General features: G+C 38.4%; 6 non-coding genes across 6 annotated transcripts; all 6 read left to right on the forward strand.

Moving 5' to 3' along the window:
• The first annotated feature begins 9,735 nt into the window (after positions 1 to 9,735).
• Positions 9,736 to 9,806, forward strand: TRNAG-GCC (transfer RNA glycine (anticodon GCC)). Its single transcript has one exon. It is a non-coding gene; the product is annotated as a tRNA-Gly (tRNA).
• Positions 9,807 to 11,246: 1,440 nt separating this feature from the next.
• TRNAG-GCC (transfer RNA glycine (anticodon GCC)) lies at positions 11,247 to 11,317 on the forward strand. The gene has a single exon. It is a non-coding gene; the product is annotated as a tRNA-Gly (tRNA).
• Positions 11,318 to 12,676: 1,359 nt separating this feature from the next.
• Positions 12,677 to 12,747, forward strand: TRNAG-GCC (transfer RNA glycine (anticodon GCC)). Its single transcript has one exon. It is a non-coding gene; the product is annotated as a tRNA-Gly (tRNA).
• Positions 12,748 to 13,483: 736 nt separating this feature from the next.
• TRNAG-GCC (transfer RNA glycine (anticodon GCC)) lies at positions 13,484 to 13,554 on the forward strand. Its single transcript has one exon. It is a non-coding gene; the product is annotated as a tRNA-Gly (tRNA).
• Positions 13,555 to 15,216: 1,662 nt separating this feature from the next.
• TRNAG-GCC (transfer RNA glycine (anticodon GCC)) lies at positions 15,217 to 15,287 on the forward strand. Its single transcript has one exon. It is a non-coding gene; the product is annotated as a tRNA-Gly (tRNA).
• A 1,997-nt stretch (positions 15,288 to 17,284) lies between these two features.
• On the forward strand, positions 17,285 to 17,355 carry TRNAG-GCC (transfer RNA glycine (anticodon GCC)). Its single transcript has one exon. It is a non-coding gene; the product is annotated as a tRNA-Gly (tRNA).
• Positions 17,356 to 21,271: the final 3,916 nt, after the last annotated feature.

Below are 21,271 nucleotides of genomic sequence, written 5' to 3' on the forward strand. Positions count from 1 at the left end.
TATGTCACATAAAATTCAATATTTCCTGAAATGTCCGTGATTGAACAAAAACATAGCGCATTGGTGGTTCAGTGGTAGAATTCTCGCCTGCCATGCGGGAGGCCCGGGTTCGATTCCCGGCCAATGCAAAATGATTTTGGTGCTGTCAATTAATAGTTCAATATGACGCTATTTCTGTATGTCACTAAAAGCGCGGATATCTCGCACATTGCCCATGCAAGGCGTATGTAAATTTCAGGTGGAAACAACTGACTAGATTATTTGTATAGATATGGAATCTACATTATCGAGTTCTGATACTAACTTAATCTGCATTTTGTCACATAAAATTCAATATTTCCTGAAATGTCCGTGATGGAACAACAACGTATCGCATTGGTGGTTCAGTGGTAGATTCCCGGCCTATGCAAAATGATTTTGTGCTGTCAATTAATAGTTCAATATGACGTTATTTCTGTGTGTCACTAAAAGCGCGGAAATCTCGCACATTGCCCATGCGAGACGTATGTAAATTTCAGGTGGAAACAACTGACTAGATTATTTGTATATATATGGAATCTACATTATCGAGTACTGATACTAACTTAATCTGCATTATGTCACATAAAATTTAATATTTTCTGAAATGTCCGTGATGGATCAACAACATATCGCATTGGTGGTTCAGTGGTAGAATTCTCGCCTGCCACGCGGGAGGCTCGGGTTCGATTCCCGGCCAATGCAAAATGATTTTGGTGCTGTCAATTAATATTTCAATATGACGTCTGTGTGTCACGAAAAGCGCAGAAATCTCGCACATTGACTGTGCGACATATATGTAAATTTCAGGTGGAAACAACTGACTAGATTATTTGTATAGATATGGAATCTACATTATCGCGTTCTGATACTAACTGATCTGCATTATGTCACATAAAATTCAATATTTCCTGAAATGTCCGTGATGGAACAACAACATATCGCATTGGTGGTTCAGTGGTAGAATTCTCGCCTGCCACGCTGGAGGCCCGACTTCGATTCCCGGCCAATGCAAAATGATTTTGGCGCTGTCAATTAATAGTTCAATATGACGTTATTTCTGTGTGTCACTAAAAGCGCGGAAATCTCGCACATTGCCCATGCGAGACGTATGTAAATTTCAGGTGGAAACAATTGACTAGATTATTTGTATAGATATGGAATCTACATTATCGAGTTCTGATACTAAGTTAATCTGCATTATGTCACATAAAATTCAATATTTCCTGAAATGCCAATGCAAATGCAAAATGATTTTGGTGCTGTCAATTAATAGTTCAATATGACGTTATGTCTGTGTGTCACTAAAAGCGCGGAAACATATGTAAATTTCAGGTGGAAACAACTGACGAGATTATTTGTATAGATATGGAATCTACATTATCGCGTTCTGATACTAACTTAATCTGCATTATGTCACATAAAATTCAATATTTCCTGAAATGTCCGTGATGGAACAACAACATATCGCATTGGTGGTTCAGTGGTAGATTCCCGGCCAATGCAAAATGATTTTGGTGCTGTCAATTAATAGTTCAATATGACGTTATTTCTGTGTGTCACTAAAAGCGCGGAAATCTCGCACATTGCCCATGCGAGACATATGTAATTTTCAGGTGGAAACAACTGACTAGATTATTTGTATAGATATGGAATCTACATTATCGAGTACTGATACTAACTTAATCTGCATTATGTCACATAAAATTCAATATTTCCTGAAATGTCCGTGATTGAACAAAAACATAGCGCATTGGTGGTTCAGTGGTAGAATTCTCGCCTGCCATGCGGGAGGCCTGGGTTCGATTCCAGGCCAATGCAAAATGATTTTGGTGCTGTCAATTAATAGTTCAATATGACGCTATTTCTGTATGTCACTAAAAGCGCGGATATCTCGCACATTGCCCATGCAAGGCGTATGTAAATTTCAGGTGGAAACAACTGACTAGATTATTTGTATAGATATGGAATCTACATTATCGAGTTCTGATACTAACTTAATCTGCATTATGTCACATAAAATTCAATATTTCCTGAAATGTCCGTGATGGAACAACAACATATCGCATTGGTGGTTCAGTGGTAGATTCCCGGCCTATGCAAAATGATTTTGTGCTGTCAATTAATAGTTCAATATGACGTTATTTCTGTGTGTCACTAAAAGCGCGGAAATCTCGCACATTGCCCATGCGAGACGTATGTAAATATCAGGTGGAAACAACTGACTAGATTATTTGTATATATATGGAATCTACATTATCGAGTACTGATACTAACTTAATCTGCATTATGTCACATAAAATTTAATATTTTCTGAAATGTCCGTGATGGATCAACAACATATCGCATTGGTGGTTCAGTGGTAGAATTCTCGCCTGCCACGCGGGAGGCTCGGGTTCGATTCCCGGCCAATGCAAAATGATTTTGGTGCTGTCAATTAATATTTCAATATGACGCTATTTCTGTATGTCACTAAAAGCGCGGATATCTCGCACATTGCCCATGCAAGGCGTATGTAAATTTCAGGTGGAAACAACTGACTAGATTATTTGTATAGATATGGAATCTACATTATCGAGTTCTGATACTAACTTAATCTGCATTATGTCACATAAAATTCAATATTTCCTGAAATGTCCGTGATGGAACAACAACATATCGCATTGGTGGTTCAGTGGTAGATTCCCGGCCTATGCAAAATGATTTTGGTGCTGTCAATTAATAGTTCAATATGACGTTATTTCTGTGTGTCACTAAAAGCGCGGAAATCTCGCACATTGCCCATGCGAGACGTATGTAAATTTCAGGTGGAAACAATTGACTAGATTATTTGTATAGATATGGAATCTACATTATCGAGTTCTGATACTAAGTTAATCTGCATTATGTCACATAAAATTCAATATTTCCTGAAATGCCAATGCAAATGCAAAATGATTTTGGTGCTGTCAATTAATAGTTCAATATGACGTCTGTGTGTCACGAAAAGCGCAGAAATCTCGCACATTGACTGTGCGACATATATGTAAATTTCAGGTGGAAACAACTGACTAGATTATTTGTATAGTAGATATGGAATCTACATTATCGCGTTCTGATACTAACTGATCTGCATTATGTCACATAAAATTCAATATTTCCTGAAATGTCCGTGATGGAACAACAACATATCGCATTGGTGGTTCAGTGGTAGAATTCTCGCCTGCCACGCGGGAGGCCCAGGTTCGATTCCCGGCCAATGCAAAATGATTTTGGCGCTGTCAATTAATAGTTCAATATGACGTTATTTCTGTGTGTCACTAAAAGCGCGGAAATCTCGCACATTGCCCATGCGAGACGTATGTAAATTTCAGGTGGAAACAATTGACTAGATTATTTGTATAGATATGGAATCTACATTATCGAGTTCTGATACTAAGTTAATCTGCATTATGTCACATAAAATTCAATATTTCCTGAAATGCCAATGCAAATGCAAAATGATTTTGGTGCTGTCAATTAATAGTTCAATATGACGTTATGTCTGTGTGTCACTAAAAGCGCGGAAACATATGTAAATTTCAGGTGGAAACAACTGACGAGATTATTTGAATAGATATGGAATCTACATTATCGCGTTCTGATACTAACTTAATCTGCATTATGTCACATAAAATTCAATATTTCCTGAAATGTCCGTGATGGAACAACAACATATCGCATTGGTGGTTCAGTGGTAGATTCCCGGCCAATGCAAAATGATTTTGGTGCTGTCAATTAATAGTTCAATATGACGTTATTTCTGTGTGTCACTAAAAGCGCGGAAATCTCGCACATTGCCCATGCGAGACATATCTAATTTTCAGGTGGAAACAACTGACTAGATTATTTGTATATATATGGAATCTACATTATCACGTTCTGATACTAACTTGATCTGCATTATGTCACATAAAATTCAATATTTCCTGAAATGTCCGTGATGGAACAACAACATATCGCATTGGTGGTTCAGTGGTAGAATTCTCGCCTGCCACGCGGGAGGCCTGGGTTCGATTCCCGGCCAATGCAAAATGATTTTGGTGCTGTCAATTAATAGTTCAATATGACGCTATTTCTGTATGTCACTAAAAGCGCGGATATCTCGCACATTGCCCATGCAAGGCGTATGTAAATTTCAGGTGGAAACAACTGACTAGATTATTTGTATAGATATGGAATCTACATTATCGAGTTCTGATACTAACTTAATCTACATTATGTCACATAAAATTCAATATTTCCTGAAATGTCCGTGATGGAACAACAACATATCGCATTGGTGGTTCAGTGGTAGATTCCCGGCCTATGCAAAATGATTTTGTGCTGTCAATTAATAGTTCAATATGACGTTATTTCTGTGTGTCACTAAAAGCGCGGAAATCTCGCACATTGCCCATGCGAGACGTATGTAAATTTCAGGTGGAAACAACTGACTAGATTATTTGTATATATATGGAATCTACATTATCGAGTACTGATACTAACTTAATCTGCATTATGTCACATAAAATTTAATATTTTCTGAAATGTCCGTGATAGATCAACAACATATCGCATTGGTGGTTCAGTGGTAGAATTCTCGCCTGCCACGCGGGAGGCTCGGGTTCGATTCCCGGCCAATGCAAAATGATTTTGGTGCTGTCAATTAATATTTCAATATGACGTCTGTGTGTCACGAAAAGCGCAGAAATCTCGCACATTGACTGTGCGACATATATGTAAATTTCAGGTGGAAACAACTGACTAGATTATTTGTATAGATATGGAATCTACATTATTGCGTTCTGATACTAACTTGATCTGCATTATGTCACATAAAATTCAATATTTCCTGAAATGTCCGTGATGGAACAACAACATATCGCATTGGTGGTTCGGTGGTAGAATTCTCGCCTGCCACGCGGGAGGCCCGGGTTCGATTCGCGGACAATGCAAAATGATTTTGGTGCTGTCAATTAATAGTTCAATATGACGCTATTTCTGTATGTCACTAAAAGCGCGGATATCTCGCACATTGCCCATGCAAGGCGTATGTAAATTTCAGGTGGAAACAACTGACTAGATTATTTGTATAGATATGGAATCTACATTATCGATTTCTGATACTAACTTAATCTGCATTATGTCACATAAAATTCAATATTTCCTGAAATGTCCGTGATGGAACAACAACATATCGCATTGGTGGTTCAGTGGTAGATTCCCGGCCTATGCAAAATGATTTTGTGCTGTCAATTAATAGTTCAATATGACGTTATTTCTGTGTGTCACTAAAAGCGCGGAAATCTCGCACATTGCCCATGCGAGACGTATGTAAATTTCAGGTGGAAACAACTGACTAGATTATTTGTATATATATGGAATCTACATTATCGAGTACTGATACTAACTTAATCTGCATTATGTCACATAAAATTTAATATTTTCTGAAATGTCCGTGATGGATCAACAACATATCGCATTGGTGGTTCAGTGGTAGAATTCTCGCCTGCCACGCGGGAGGCTCGGGTTCGATTCCCGGCCAATGCAAAATGATTTTGGTGCTGTCAATTAATATTTCAATATGACGTCTGTGTGTCACGAAAAGCGCAGAAATCTCGCACATTGACTGTGCGACATATATGTAAATTTCAGGTGGAAACAACTGACTAGATTATTTGTATAGATATGGAATCTACATTATTGCGTTCTGATACTAACTTGATCTGCATTATGTCACATAAAATTCAATATTTCCTGAAATGTCCGTGATGGAACAACAACATATCGCATTGGTGGTTCGGTGGTAGAATTCTCGCCTGCCACGCGGGAGGCCCGGGTTCGATTCGCGGACAATGCAAAATGATTTTGGTGCTGTCAATTAATAGTTCAATATGACGCTATTTCTGTATGTCACTAAAAGCGCGGATATCTCGCACATTGCCCATGCAAGGCGTATGTAAATTTCAGGTGGAAACAACTGACTAGATTATTTGTATAGATATGGAATCTACATTATCGATTTCTGATACTAACTTAATCTGCATTATGTCACATAAAATTCAATATTTCCTGAAATGTCCGTGATGGAACAACAACATATCGCATTGGTGGTTCAGTGGTAGATTCCCGGCCTATGCAAAATGATTTTGTGCTGTCAATTAATAGTTCAATATGACGTTATTTCTGTGTGTCACTAAAAGCGCGGAAATCTCGCACATTGCCCATGCGAGACGTATGTAAATTTCAGGTGGAAACAACTGACTAGATTATTTGTATATATATGGAATCTACATTATCGAGTACTGATACTAACTTAATCTGCATTATGTCACATAAAATTTAATATTTTCTGAAATGTCCGTGATGGATCAACAACATATCCCATTGGTGGTTCAGTGGTAGAATTCTCGCCTGCCACGCGGGAGGCTCGGGTTCGATTCCCGGCCAATGCAAAATGATTTTGGTGCTGTCAATTAATATTTCAATATGACGTCTGTGTGTCACGAAAAGCGCAGAAATCTCGCACATTGACTGTGCGACATATATGTAAATTTCAGGTGAAAACAACTGACTAGATTATTTGTATAGATATGGAATCTACATTATCGCGTTCTGATACTAACTTGATCTGCATTATGTCACATAAAATTCAATATTTCCTGAAATGTCCGTGATGGAACAACAACATATCGCATTGGTGGTTCAGTGGTAGAATTCTCGCCTGCCACGCGGGAGGCCCGGGTTCGATTCGCGGCCAATGCAAAATGATTTTGGTGCTGTCAATTAATAGTTCAATATGACGCTATTTCTGTATGTCACTAAAAGCGCGGATATCTCGCACATTGCCCATGCAAGGCGTATGTAAATTTCAGGTGGAAACAACTGACTAGATTATTTGTATAGATATGGAATCTACATTATCGAGTTCTGATACTAACTTAATCTGCATTATGTCACATAAAATTCAATATTTCCTGAAATGTCCGTGATGGAACAACAACATATCGCATTGGTGGTTCAGTGGTAGAATTCTCGCCTGCCACGCGGGAGGCCTGGGTTCGATTCCCGGCCAATGCAAAATGATTTTGGTGCTGTCAATTAATAGTTCAATATGACGTTATGTCTGTGTGTCACTAAAAGCGCGGAAACAAATGTAAATTTCAGGTGGAAACAACTGACGAGATTATTTGAATAGATATGGAATCTACATTATCGCGTTCTGATACTAACTTAATCTGCATTATGTCACATAAAATTCAATATTTCCTGAAATGTCCGTGATGGAACAACAACATATCGCATTGGTGGTTCAGTGGTAGAATTCTCGCCTGCCATGCGGGAGGCCCGGGTTCGATTCCCGGCCAATGCAAAATGATTTTGGTGCTGTCAATTAATAGTTCAATATGACGCTATTTCTGTATGTCACTAAAAGCGCGGATATCTCGCACATTGCCCATGCAAGGCGTATGTAAATTTCAGGTGGAAACAACTGACTAGATTATTTGTATAGATATGGAATCTACATTATCGAGTTCTGATACTAACTTAATCTGCATTATGTCACATAAAATTCAATATTTCCTGAAATGTCCGTGATGGAACAACAACATATCGCATTGGTGGTTCAGTGGTAGATTCCCGGCCTATGCAAAATGATTTTGTGCTGTCAATTAATAGTTCAATATGACGTTATTTCTGTGTGTCACTAAAAGCGCGGAAATCTCGCACATTGCCCATGCGAGACGTATGTAAATTTCAGGTGGAAACAACTGACTAGATTATTTGTATATATATGGAATCTACATTATCGAGTACTGATACTAACTTAATCTGCATTATGTCACATAAAATTTAATATTTTCTGAAATGTCCGTGATGGATCAACAACATATCGCATTGGTGGTTCAGTGGTAGAATTCTCGCCTGCCACGCGGGAGGCTCGGTTTCGATTCCCGGCCAATGCAAAATGATTTTGGTGCTGTCAATTAATATTTCAATATGACGTCTGTGTGTCACGAAAAGCGCAGAAATCTCGCACATTGACTGTGCGACATATATGTAAATTTCAGGTGGAAACAACTGACTAGATTATTTGTATAGATATGGAATCTACATTATCGCGTTCTGATACTAACTTGATCTGCATTATGTCACATAAAATTCAATATTTCCTGAAATGTCCGTGATGGAACAACAACATATCGCATTGGTGGTTCAGTGGTAGAATTCTCGCCTGCCATGCGGGAGGCCCGGGTTCGATTCCCGGCCAATGCAAAATGATTTTGGTGCTGTCAATTAATAGTTCAATATGACGCTATTTCTGTATGTCACTAAAAGCGCGGATATCTCGCACATTGCCCATGCAAGGCGTATGTAAATTTCAGGTGGAAACAACTGACTAGATTATTTGTATAGATATGGAATCTACATTATCGAGTTCTGATACTAACTTAATCTGCATTATGTCACATAAAATTCAATATTTCCTGAAATGTCCGTGATGGAACAACAACATATCGCATTGGTGGTTCAGTGGTAGAATTCTCGCCTGCCACGCGGGAGGCCTGGGTTCGATTCCCGGCCAATGCAAAATGATTTTGGTGCTGTCAATTAATAGTTCAATATGACGTTATGTCTGTGTGTCACTAAAAGCGCGGAAACATATGTAAATTTCAGGTGGAAACAACTGACGAGATTATTTGAATAGATATGGAATCTACATTATCGCGTTCTGATACTAACTTAATCTGCATTATGTCACATAAAATTCAATATTTCCTGAAATGTCCGTGATGGAACAACAACATATCGCATTGGTGGTTCAGTGGTAGAATTCTCGCCTGCCATGCGGGAGGCCCGGGTTCGATTCCCGGCCAATGCAAAATGATTTTGGTGCTGTCAATTAATAGTTCAATATGACGCTATTTCTGTATGTCACTAAAAGCGCGGATATCTCGCACATTGCCCATGCAAGGCGTATGTAAATTTCAGGTGGAAACAACTGACTAGATTATTTGTATAGATATGGAATCTACATTATCGAGTTCTGATACTAACTTAATCTGCATTATGTCACATAAAATTCAATATTTCCTGAAATGTCCGTGATGGAACAACAACATATCGCATTGGTGGTTCAGTGGTAGATTCCCGGCCTATGCAAAATGATTTTGTGCTGTCAATTAATAGTTCAATATGACGTTATTTCTGTGTGTCACTAAAAGCGCGGAAATCTCGCACATTGCCCATGCGAGACGTATGTAAATTTCAGGTGGAAACAACTGACTAGATTATTTGTATATATATGGAATCTACATTATCGAGTACTGATACTAACTTAATCTGCATTATGTCACATAAAATTTAATATTTTCTGAAATGTCCGTGATGGATCAACAACATATCGCATTGGTGGTTCAGTGGTAGAATTCTCGCCTGCCACGCGGGAGGCTCGGTTTCGATTCCCGGCCAATGCAAAATGATTTTGGTGCTGTCAATTAATATTTCAATATGACGTCTGTGTGTCACGAAAAGCGCAGAAATCTCGCACATTGACTGTGCGACATATATGTAAATTTCAGGTGGAAACAACTGACTAGATTATTTGTATAGATATGGAATCTACATTATCGCGTTCTGATACTAACTGATCTGCATTATGTCACATAAAATTCAATATTTCCTGAAATGTCCGTGATGGAACAACAACATATCGCATTGGTGGTTCAGTGGTAGAATTCTCGCCTGCCACGCGGGAGGCCCGGGTTCGATTCCCGGCCAATGCAAAATGATTTTGGTGCTGTCAATTAATAGTTCAATATGACGTTATTTCTGTGTGTCACTAAAAGCGCGGAAATCTCGCACATTGCCCATGCGAGACGTATGTAAATTTCAGGTGGAAACAATTGACTAGATTATTTGTATAGATATGGAATCTACATTATCGAGTTCTGATACTAACTTAATCTGCATTATGTCACATAAAATTCAATATTTCCTGAAATGTCCGTGATGGAACAACAACATATCGCATTGGTGGTTCAGTGGTAGAATTCTCGCCTGCCACGCGGGAGGCCTGGGTTCGATTCCCGGCCAATGCAAAATGATTTTGGTGCTGTCAATTAATAGTTCAATATGACGTTATGTCTGTGTGTCACTAAAAGCGCGGAAACATATGTAAATTTCAGGTGGAAACAACTGACGAGATTATTTGAATAGATATGGAATCTACATTATCGCGTTCTGATACTAACTTAATCTGCATTATGTCACATAAAATTCAATATTTCCTGAAATGTCCGTGATGGAACAACAACATATCGCATTGGTGGTTCAGTGGTAGAATTCTCGCCTGCCATGCGGGAGGCCCGGGTTCGATTCCCGGCCAATGCAAAATGATTTTGGTGCTGTCAATTAATAGTTCAATATGACGCTATTTCTGTATGTCACTAAAAGCGCGGATATCTCGCACATTGCCCATGCAAGGCGTATGTAAATTTCAGGTGGAAACAACTGACTAGATTATTTGTATAGATATGGAATCTACATTATCGAGTTCTGATACTAACTTAATCTGCATTATGTCACATAAAATTCAATATTTCCTGAAATGTCCGTGATGGAACAACAACATATCGCATTGGTGGTTAAGTGGTAGATTCCCGGCCTATGCAAAATGATTTTGTGCTGTCAATTAATAGTTCAATATGACGTTATTTCTGTGTGTCACTAAAAGCGCGGAAATCTCGCACATTGCCCATGCGAGACGTATGTAAATTTCAGGTGGAAACAACTGACTAGATTATTTGTATATATATGGAATCTACATTATCGAGTACTGATACTAACTTAATCTGCATTATGTCACATAAAATTTAATATTTTCTGAAATGTCCGTGATGGATCAACAACATATCGCATTGGTGGTTCAGTGGTAGAATTCTCGCCTGCCACGCGGGAGGCTCGGTTTCGATTCCCGGCCAATGCAAAATGATTTTGGTGCTGTCAATTAATATTTCAATATGACGTCTGTGTGTCACGAAAAGCGCAGAAATCTCGCACATTGACTGTGCGACATATATGTAAATTTCAGGTGGAAACAACTGACTAGATTATTTGTATAGATATGGAATCTACATTATCGCGTTCTGATACTAACTGATCTGCATTATGTCACATAAAATTCAATATTTCCTGAAATGTCCGTGATGGAACAACAACATATCGCATTGGTGGTTCAGTGGTAGAATTCTCGCCTGCCACGCGGGAGGCCCGGGTTCGATTCCCGGCCAATGCAAAATGATTTTGGTGCTGTCAATTAATAGTTCAATATGACGTTATTTCTGTGTGTCACTAAAAGCGCGGAAATCTCGCACATTGCCCATGCGAGACGTATGTAAATTTCAGGTGGAAACAATTGACTAGATTATTTGTATAGATATGGAATCTACATTATCGAGTTCTGATACTAAGTTAATCAGCATTATGTCACATAAAATTCAATATTTCCTGAAATGCAAATGCAAATGCAAAATGATTTTGGTGCTGTCAATTAATCGTTCAATATGACGTTATGTCTGTGTGTCACTAAAAGCGCGGAAACATATGTAAATTTCAGGTGGAAACAACTGACGAGATTATTTGTATAGATATGGAATCTACATTATCGCGTTCTGATACTAACTTAATCTGCATTATGTCACATAAAATTCAATATTTCCTGAAATGTCCGTGACGGAACAACAACATATCGCATTGGTGGTTCAGTGGTAGAATTCTCGCCTGCCATGCGGGAGGCCCGGGTTCGATTCCCGGCCAATGCAAAATGATTTTGGTGCTGTCAATTAATAGTTCAATATGACGCTATTTCTGTATGTCACTAAAAGCGCGGATATCTCGCACATTGCCCATGCAAGGCGTATGTAAATTTCAGGTGGAAACAACTGACTAGATTATTTGTATAGATATGGAATCTACATTATCGAGTTCTGATACTAACTTAATCTGCATTATGTCACATAAAATTCAATATTTCCTGAAATGTCCGTGATGGAACAACAACATATCGCATTGGTGGTTCAGTGGTAGATTCCCGGCCTATGCAAAATGATTTTGTGCTGTCAATTAATAGTTCAATATGACGTTATTTCTGTGTGTCACTAAAAGCGCGGAAATCTCGCACATTGCCCATGCGAGACGTATGTAAATTTCAGGTGGAAACAACTGACTAGATTATTTGTATATATATGGAATCTACATTATCGAGTACTGATACTAACTTAATCTGCATTATGTCACATAAAATTTAATATTTTCTGAAATGTCCGTGATGGATCAACAACATATCGCATTGGTGGTTCAGTGGTAGAATTCTCGCCTGCCACGCGGGAGGCTCGGTTTCGATTCCCGGCCAATGCAAAATGATTTTGGTGCTGTCAATTAATATTTCAATATGACGTCTGTGTGTCACGAAAAGCGCAGAAATCTCGCACATTGACTGTGCGACATATATGTAAATTTCAGGTGGAAACAACTGACTAGATTATTTGTATAGATATGGAATCTACATTATCGCGTTCTGATACTAACTGATCTGCATTATGTCACATAAAATTCAATATTTCCTTAAATGTCCGTGATGGAACAACAACATATCGCATTGGTGGTTCAGTGGTAGAATTCTCGCCTGCCACGCGGGAGGCCCGGGTTCGATTCCCGGCCAATGCAAAATGATTTTGGTGCTGTCAATTAATAGTTCAATATGACGTTATTTCTGTGTGTCACTAAAAGCGCGGAAATCTCGCACATTGCCCATGCGAGACGTATGTAAATTTCAGGTGGAAACAATTGACTAGATTATTTGTATAGATATGGAATCTACATTATCGAGTTCTGATACTAAGTTAATCTGCATTATGTCACATAAAATTCAATATTTCCTGAAATGCCAATGCAAATGCAAAATGATTTTGGTGCTGTCAATTAATCGTTCAATATGACGTTATGTCTGTGTGTCACTAAAAGCGCGGAAACATATGTAAATTTCAGGTGGAAACAACTGACGAGATTATTTGTATAGATATGGAATCTACATTATCGCGTTCTGATACTAACTTAATCTGCATTATGTCACATAAAATTCAATATTTCCTGAAATGTCCGTGATGGAACAACAACATATCGCATTGGTGGTTCAGTGGTAGATTCCCGGCCAATGCAAAATGATTTTGGTGCTGTCAATTAATAGTTCAATATGACGTTATTTCTGTGTGTCACTAAAAGCGCGGAAATCGCGCACATTGCCCATGCGAGACATATCTAATTTTCAGGTGGAAACAACTGACTAGATTATTTGTATATATATGGAATCTACATTATCGCGTTCTGATACTAACTTGATCTGCATTATGTCACATAAAATTCAATATTTCCTGAAATGTCCGTGATGGAACAACAACATATCGCATTGGTGGTTCAGTGGTAGAATTCTCGCCTGCCACGCGGGAGGCCCGGGTTCGATTCCCGGCCAATGCAAAATGGTTTTGGTGCTGTCAATTAATAGTTCAATATGACGCTATTTCTGTATGTCACTAAAAGCGCGGATATCTCGCACATTGCCCATGCATGGCGTATGTAAATTTCAGGTGGAAACAACTGACTAGATTATTTGTATAGATATGGAATCTACATTATCGAGTTCTGATACTAACTTAATCTGCATTATGTCACATAAAATTCAATATTTCCTGAAATGTCCGTGATGGAACAACAACATATCGCATTGGTGGTTCAGTGGTAGATTCCCGGCCTATGCAAAATGATTTTGGTGCTGTCAATTAATAGTTCAATATGACGCTATTTCTGTATGTCACTAAAAGCGCGGATATCTCGCACATTGCCCATGCAAGGCGTATGTAAATTTCAGGTGGAAACAACTGACTAGATTATTTGTATAGATATGGAATCTACATTATCGAGTTCTGATACTAACTTAATCTGCATTATGTCACATAAAATTCAATATTTCCTGAAATGTCCGTTATGGAACAACAACATATCGCATTGGTGGTTCAGTGGTAGATTCACGGCCTATGCAAAATGATTTTGGTGCTGTCAATTAATAGTTCAATATGACGTCATTTCTGTGTGTCACTAAAAGCGCGGAAATCTCGCACATTGCCCATGCGAGACGTATGTAAATTTCAGGTGGAAACAACTGACTAGATTATTTGTATATATATGGAATCTACATTATCGAGTACTGATACTATCTTAATCTGCATTATGTCACATAAAATTCAATATTTCCTGAAATGTCCGTGATGGAACAACAACATATCGCATTGGTGGTTCAGTGGTAGAATTCTCCCGGCCAATGCAAAATGATTTTGGTGCTGTCAATTAATAGTTCAATATGACGTCATTTCTGTGCGTCACTAAAAGCGCGGAAATCTCGCACATTGCCCATGCGAGACGTATGTAAATTTCAGGTGGAAACAATTGACTAGATTATTTGTATAGATATGGAATCTACATTATCGAGTACTGATACTAACTTAATCTGCATTATGTCACATAAAATTCAATATTTCCTGAAATGTCCGTGATGGAACAACAACATATCGCATTGGTAGTTCAGTGGTAGAATTCTCGCCTGCCACGCGGGAGGCCCGGTTTCGATTCCCGGCCAATGCAAAATGATTTTGGTGCTGTCAATTAATAGTTCAATATGACGTTATGTCTGTGTGTCACTAAAAGCGCGGAAACATATGTAAATTTCAGGTGGAAACAACTGACGAGATTATTTGAATAGATATAGAATCTACATTATCGCGTTCTGATACTAACTTAATCTGCATTATGTCACATAAAATTCAATATTTCCTGAAATGTCCGTGATGGAACAACAACATATCGCATTGGTGGTTCAGTGGTAGATTCCCGGCCAATGCAAAATGATTTTGGTGCTGTCAATTAATAGTTCAATATGACGTTATTTCTGTGTGTCACTAAAAGCGCGGAAATCTCGCACATTGCCCATGCGAGACATATGTAATTTTCAGGTGGAAAAACTGACTAGATTATTTGTATAGATATGGAATCTACATTATCGAGTACTGATACTAACTTAATCTGCATTATGTCACATAAAATTCAATAATTCCTGAAATGTCCGTGATGGAATAACAACATATCGCATTGGTGGTTCAGTGGTAGAATTCTCGCCTGCCACGCGGGAGGCCCGGGTTCGATTCCCGGCCAATGCAAAATGATTTTGGTGCTGTCAATTAATAGTTCAATATGACGTTATTTCTGTGTGTCACTAAAAGCGCGGAAATCTCGCACATTGCCCATGCGAGACGTATGTAAATTTCAGGTGGAAACAATTGACTAGATTATTTGTATAGATATGGAATCTACATTATCGAGTACTGATACTAACTTAATCTGCATTATGTCACATAAAATTCAATAATTCCTGAAATGTCCGTGATAGAACAACAACATATCGCATTGGTGGTTCAGTGGTAGAATTCTCGCCAGCCACGCGGGAGGCTCGCGTTCGATTCCCGGCCAATGCAAAATGATTTTGGTGCTGTCAATTAATAGTTCAATATGACGTTATGTCTGTGTGTCACTAAAAGCGCGGAAACATATGTAAATTTCAGGTGGAAACAACTGACGAGATTATTTGAATAGATATGGAATCTACATTATCGCGTTCTGATACTAACTTAATCTGCATTATGTCACATAAAATTCAATATTTCCTGAAATGTCCGTGATGGAACAACAACATATCGCATTGGTGGTTCAGTGGTAGATTCCCGGCCAATGCAAAATGATTTTGGTGCTGTCAATTAATAGTTCAATATGACGTTATTTCTGTGTGTCACTAAAAGCGCGGAAATCTCGCACATTGCCCATGCGAGACATATGTAATTTTCAGGTGGAAACAACTGACTAGATTATTTGTATATATATGGAATCTACATTATCGAGTTCTGATACTAACTTAATCTGCATTATGTCACATAAAATTCAATATTTCCTGAAATGTCCGTGATGGAACAACAACATATCGCATTGGTGGTTCAGTGGTAGATTCCCGGCCTATGCAAAATGATTTTGTGCTGTCAATTAATAGTTCAATATGACGTTATTTCTGTGTGTCACTAAAAGCGCGGAAATCTCGCACATTGCCCATGCGAGACGTATGTAAATTTCAGGTGGAGACAACTGACTAGATTATTTGTATATATATGGAATCTACATTATCGAGTACTGATACTAACTTAATCTGCATTATGTCACATAAAATTTAATATTTTCTGAAATGTCCGTGATGGATCAACAACATATCGCATTGGTGGTTCAGTGGTAGAATTCTCCCCTGCCACGCGGGAGGCTCGGATTCGATTCCCGGCCAATGCAAAATGATTTTGGTGCTGTCAATTAATATTTCAATATGACGTCTGTGTGTCACTAAAAGCGCGGATATCTCGCACATTGCCCATGCAAAGCGTATGTAAATTTCAGGTGGAAACAACTGACTAGATTATTTGTATAGATATGGAATCTACATTATCGAGTTCTGATACTAACTTAATCTGCATTATGTCACATTAAATTCAATATATCCTGAAATGTCCGTGATGGAACAACAACATAGCGTATTGGTGGTTCAGTGGTAGAATTCTCGCCTGCCACGCGGGAGGCTCGGGTTCGATTCCCGGCCAATGCAAAATGATTTTGGTGCTGTCAATTAATATTTCAATATGACGTCTGTGTGTCACTAAAAGCGCGGATATCTCGCACATTGCCCATGTAAAGCGTATTTAAATTTCAGGTGGAAACAACTGACTAGATTATTTGTATAGATATGGAATCTACATTATCGAGTTCTGATACTAACTTAATCTGCATTATGTCACATAAAATTCAATATTTCCTGAAATGTCCGTGATGGAACAACAACATATCGCATTGGTGGTTCAGTGGTAGATTCCCGGCCTATGCAAAATGATTTTGTGCTGTCAATTAATAGTTCAATATGACGTTATTTCTGTGTGTCACTAAAAGCGCGGAAATCTCGCACATTGCCCATGCGAGACGTATGTAAATTTCAGGTGGAAACAACTGACTAGATTATTTGTATATATATGGAATCTACATTATCGAGTACTGATACTAACTTAATCTGCATTATGTCACATAAAATTTAATATTTCCTGAAATGTCCGTGATGGAACAACAACATATCGCATTGGTGGTTCAGTGGTAGAATTCTCGCCTGCCACGCGGGAGGCCCGGGTTCGATTCCCGGCCAATGCAAAATGATTTTGGTGCTGTCAATTAATAGTTCAATATGACGTTATTTCTGTGTGTCACTAAAAGCGCGGAAATCTCGCACATTGCCCATGCGAGACGTATGTAAATTTCAGGTGGAAACAATTGACTAGATTATTTGTATAGATATGGAATCTACATTATCGAGTACTGATACTAACTTAATCTGCATTATGTCACATAAAATTCAATAATTCCTGAAATGTCCGTGATGGAACAACAACATATCGCATTGGTGGTTCAGTGGTAGAATTCTCGCCAGCCACGCGGGAGGCTCGCGTTCGATTCCCGGACAATGCAAAATGATTTTGGTGCTGTCAATTAATAGTTCAATATGACGTTATGTCTGTGTGTCACTAAAAGCGCGGAAACATATGTAAATTTCAGGTGGAAACAACTGACGAGATTATTTGAATAGATATGGAATCTACATTATCGCGTTCTGATACTAACTTGATCTGCATTATGTCACATAAAATTCAATATTTTCTGAAATGTCCGTGATGGAACAACAATATATCGCATTGGTGGTTCAGTGGTAGAATTCTCGACAGCCACGCGGGAGGCCCGGGTTCGATTCCCGGCCAATGCAAAATGATTTTGGTGCTGTCAATTAATAGTTCAATATGACGCTATTTCTGTATGTCACTAAAAGCGCGGATATCTCGCACATTGCCCATGCAAAGCGTATGTAAATTTCAGGTGGAAACAACTGACTAGATTATTTGTATAGATATGGAATCTACATTATCGAGTTCTGATACTAACTTAATCTGCATTATGTCACATAAAATTCAATATTTCCTGAAATGTCCGTGATGGAACAACAACATATCGCATTGGAGGTTCAGTGGTAGATTCCCGGCCTATGCAAAATGATTTTGTGCTGTCAATTAATAGTTCAATATGACGTTATTTCTGTGTGTCACTAAAAGCGCGGAAATCTCGCACATTGCCCATGCGAGACGTATGTAAATTTCAGGTGGAAACAACTGACTAGATTATTTGTATATATATGGAATCTACATTATCGAGTACTGATACTAACTTAATCTGCATTATGTCACATAAAATTTAATATTTTCTGAAATGTCCGTGATGGATCAACAACATATCGCATTGGTGGTTCAGTGGTAGAATTCTCGCCTGCCACGCGGGAGGCTCGGGTTCGATTCCCGGCCAATGCAAAATGATTTTGGTGCTGTCAATTAATATTTCAATATGACGTCTGTGTGTCACGAAAAGCGCAGAAATCTCGCACATTGACTGTGCGACATATATGTAAATTTCAGGTGGAAACAACTGACTAGATTATTTGTATAGATATGGAATCTACATTATCGCGTTCTGATACTAACTTGATCTGCATTATGTCACATAAAATTCAATATTTCCTGAAATGTCCGTGATGGAACAACAACATATCGCATTGGTGGTTCAGTGGTAGAATTCTCGCCTGCCACGCGGGTTCGATTCCCGGCCAATGCAGAATGATTTTGGTGCTGTCAATTAATAGTTCAATATGACGCTATTTCTGTATGTCACTAAAAGCGCGGATATCTCGCACATTGCCCATGCAAGGCGTATGTAAATTTCAGGTGGAAACAACTGACTAGATTATTTGTATATATATGGAATCTACATTATCGAGTTCTGATACTAACTTAATCTGCATTATGTCACATAAAATTTAATATTTCCTGAAATGTCCGTGATGGAACAACAACATATCGCATTGGTGGTTCACTGTTAGAATTCTCGCCTGCCACGCGGGAGGACCGGGTTCGATTCCCGGCCAATGCAAAATGATTTTGGTGCTGTCAATTAATAGTTCAATATGACGTTATTTCTGTGTTTCACTAAAAGCGCGGAAATCTCGCACATTGCCCATGCGAGACGTATGTAAATTTCAGGTGGAAACAATTGACTAGATTATTTGTATAGATATGGAATCTACATTATCGAGTTCTGATACTAACTTAATCTGCATTATGTCACATAAAATTCAATATTTCCTGAAATGCCAATGCAAATGCAAAATGATTTTGGTGCTGTCAATTAATAGTTCAATATGACGTTATGTCTGTGTGTCACTAAAAGCGCGGAAACATATGTAAATTTCAGGTGGAAACAACTGACGAGATTATTTGAATAGATATGGAATCTACATTATCGCGTTCTGATACTAACTTAATCTGCATTATGTCACATAAAATTCAATATTTCCTGAAATGTCCGTGACGGAACAACAACATATCGCATTGGTGGTTCAGTGGTAGATTCCCGGCCAATGCAAAATGATTTTGGTGCTGTCAATTAATAGTTCAATATGACGTTATTTCTGTGTGTCACTAAAAGCGCGGAAATCTCGCACATTGCCCATGCGAGACATATGTAATTTTCAGGTGGAAACAACTGACTAGATTATTTGTATATATATGGAATCTACATTATCGCGTTCTGATACTAACTTGATCTGCATTATGTCACATAAAATTCAATATTTCCTGAAATGTCCGTGGTGGAACAAAAACATAGCGCATTGGTGGTTCAGTGGTAGAATTCTCGCCTGCCATGCGGGAGGCCCGGGTTCGATTCCCGGCCAATGCAAAATGATTTTGGTGCTGTCAATTAATAGTTCAATATGACGCTATTTCTGTATGTCACTAAAAGCGCGGATATCTCGCACATTGCCTATGCAAGGCGTATGTAAATTTCAGGTGGAAACAACTGACTAGATTATTTGTATAGATATGGAATCTACATTATCGAGTTCTGATACTAACTTAATCTGCATTATGTCACATAAAATTCAATATTTCCTGAAATGTCCGTGATGGAACAACAACATATCGCATTGGTGGTTCAGTGGTAGATTCCCGGCCTATGCAAAATGATTTTGTGCTGTCAATTAATAGTTCAATATGACGTTATTTCTGTGTGTCACTAAAAGCGCGGAAATCTCGCACATTGCCCATGCGAGACGTATGTAAATTTCAGGTGGAAACAACTGAGATTATTTGTATATATATGGAATCTACATTATCGAGTACTAATACTAACTTAATCTGCATTATGTCACATAAAATTTAATATTTTCTGAAATGTCCGTGATGGATCAACAACATATCGCATTGGTGGTTCAGTGGTAGAATTCTCGCCTGCCACGCGGGAGGCTCGGGTTAGATTCCCGGCCAATGCAAAATGATTTTGGTGCTGTCAATTAATATTTCAATATGACGTCTGTGTGTCACGAAAAGCGCAGAAATCTCGCACATTGACTGTGCGACATATATGTAAATTTCAGGTGGAAACAACTGACTAGATTATTTGTATAGATATGGAATCTACATTATCGCGTTCTGATACTAACTTGATCTGCATTATGTCACATAAAATTCAATATTTCCTGAAATGTCCGTGATAGAACAACAACATATCGCATTGGTGGTTCAGTGGTAGATTCCCGGCCTATGCAAAATGATTTTGTGCTGTCAATTAATAGTTCAATATGACGTTATTTCTGTGTGTCACTAAAAGCGCGGAAATCTCGCACATTGCCCATGCGAGACGTATGTAAATTTCAGGTGGAAACAACTGACTAGATTATTTGTATATATATGGAATCTACATTATCGAGTACTGATACTAACTTAATCTGCATTATGTCACATAAAATTTAATATTTTCTGAAATGTCCGTGATGGATCAACAACATATCCCATTGGTGGTTCAGTGGTAGAATTCTCGCCTGCCACGCGGGAGGCTCGGGTTCGATTCCCGGCCAATGCAAAATGATTTTGGTGCTGTCAATTAATATTTCAATATGACGTCTGTGTGTCACGAAAAGCGCAGAAATCTCGCACATTGACTGTGCGACATATATGTAAATTTCAGGTGG

Source organism: Saccoglossus kowalevskii, chromosome 17, assembly GCF_978046115.1.
Source record: "Saccoglossus kowalevskii chromosome 17, keSacKowa6.1, whole genome shotgun sequence".
Lineage (NCBI taxonomy): Eukaryota > Metazoa > Hemichordata > Enteropneusta > Harrimaniidae > Saccoglossus > Saccoglossus kowalevskii.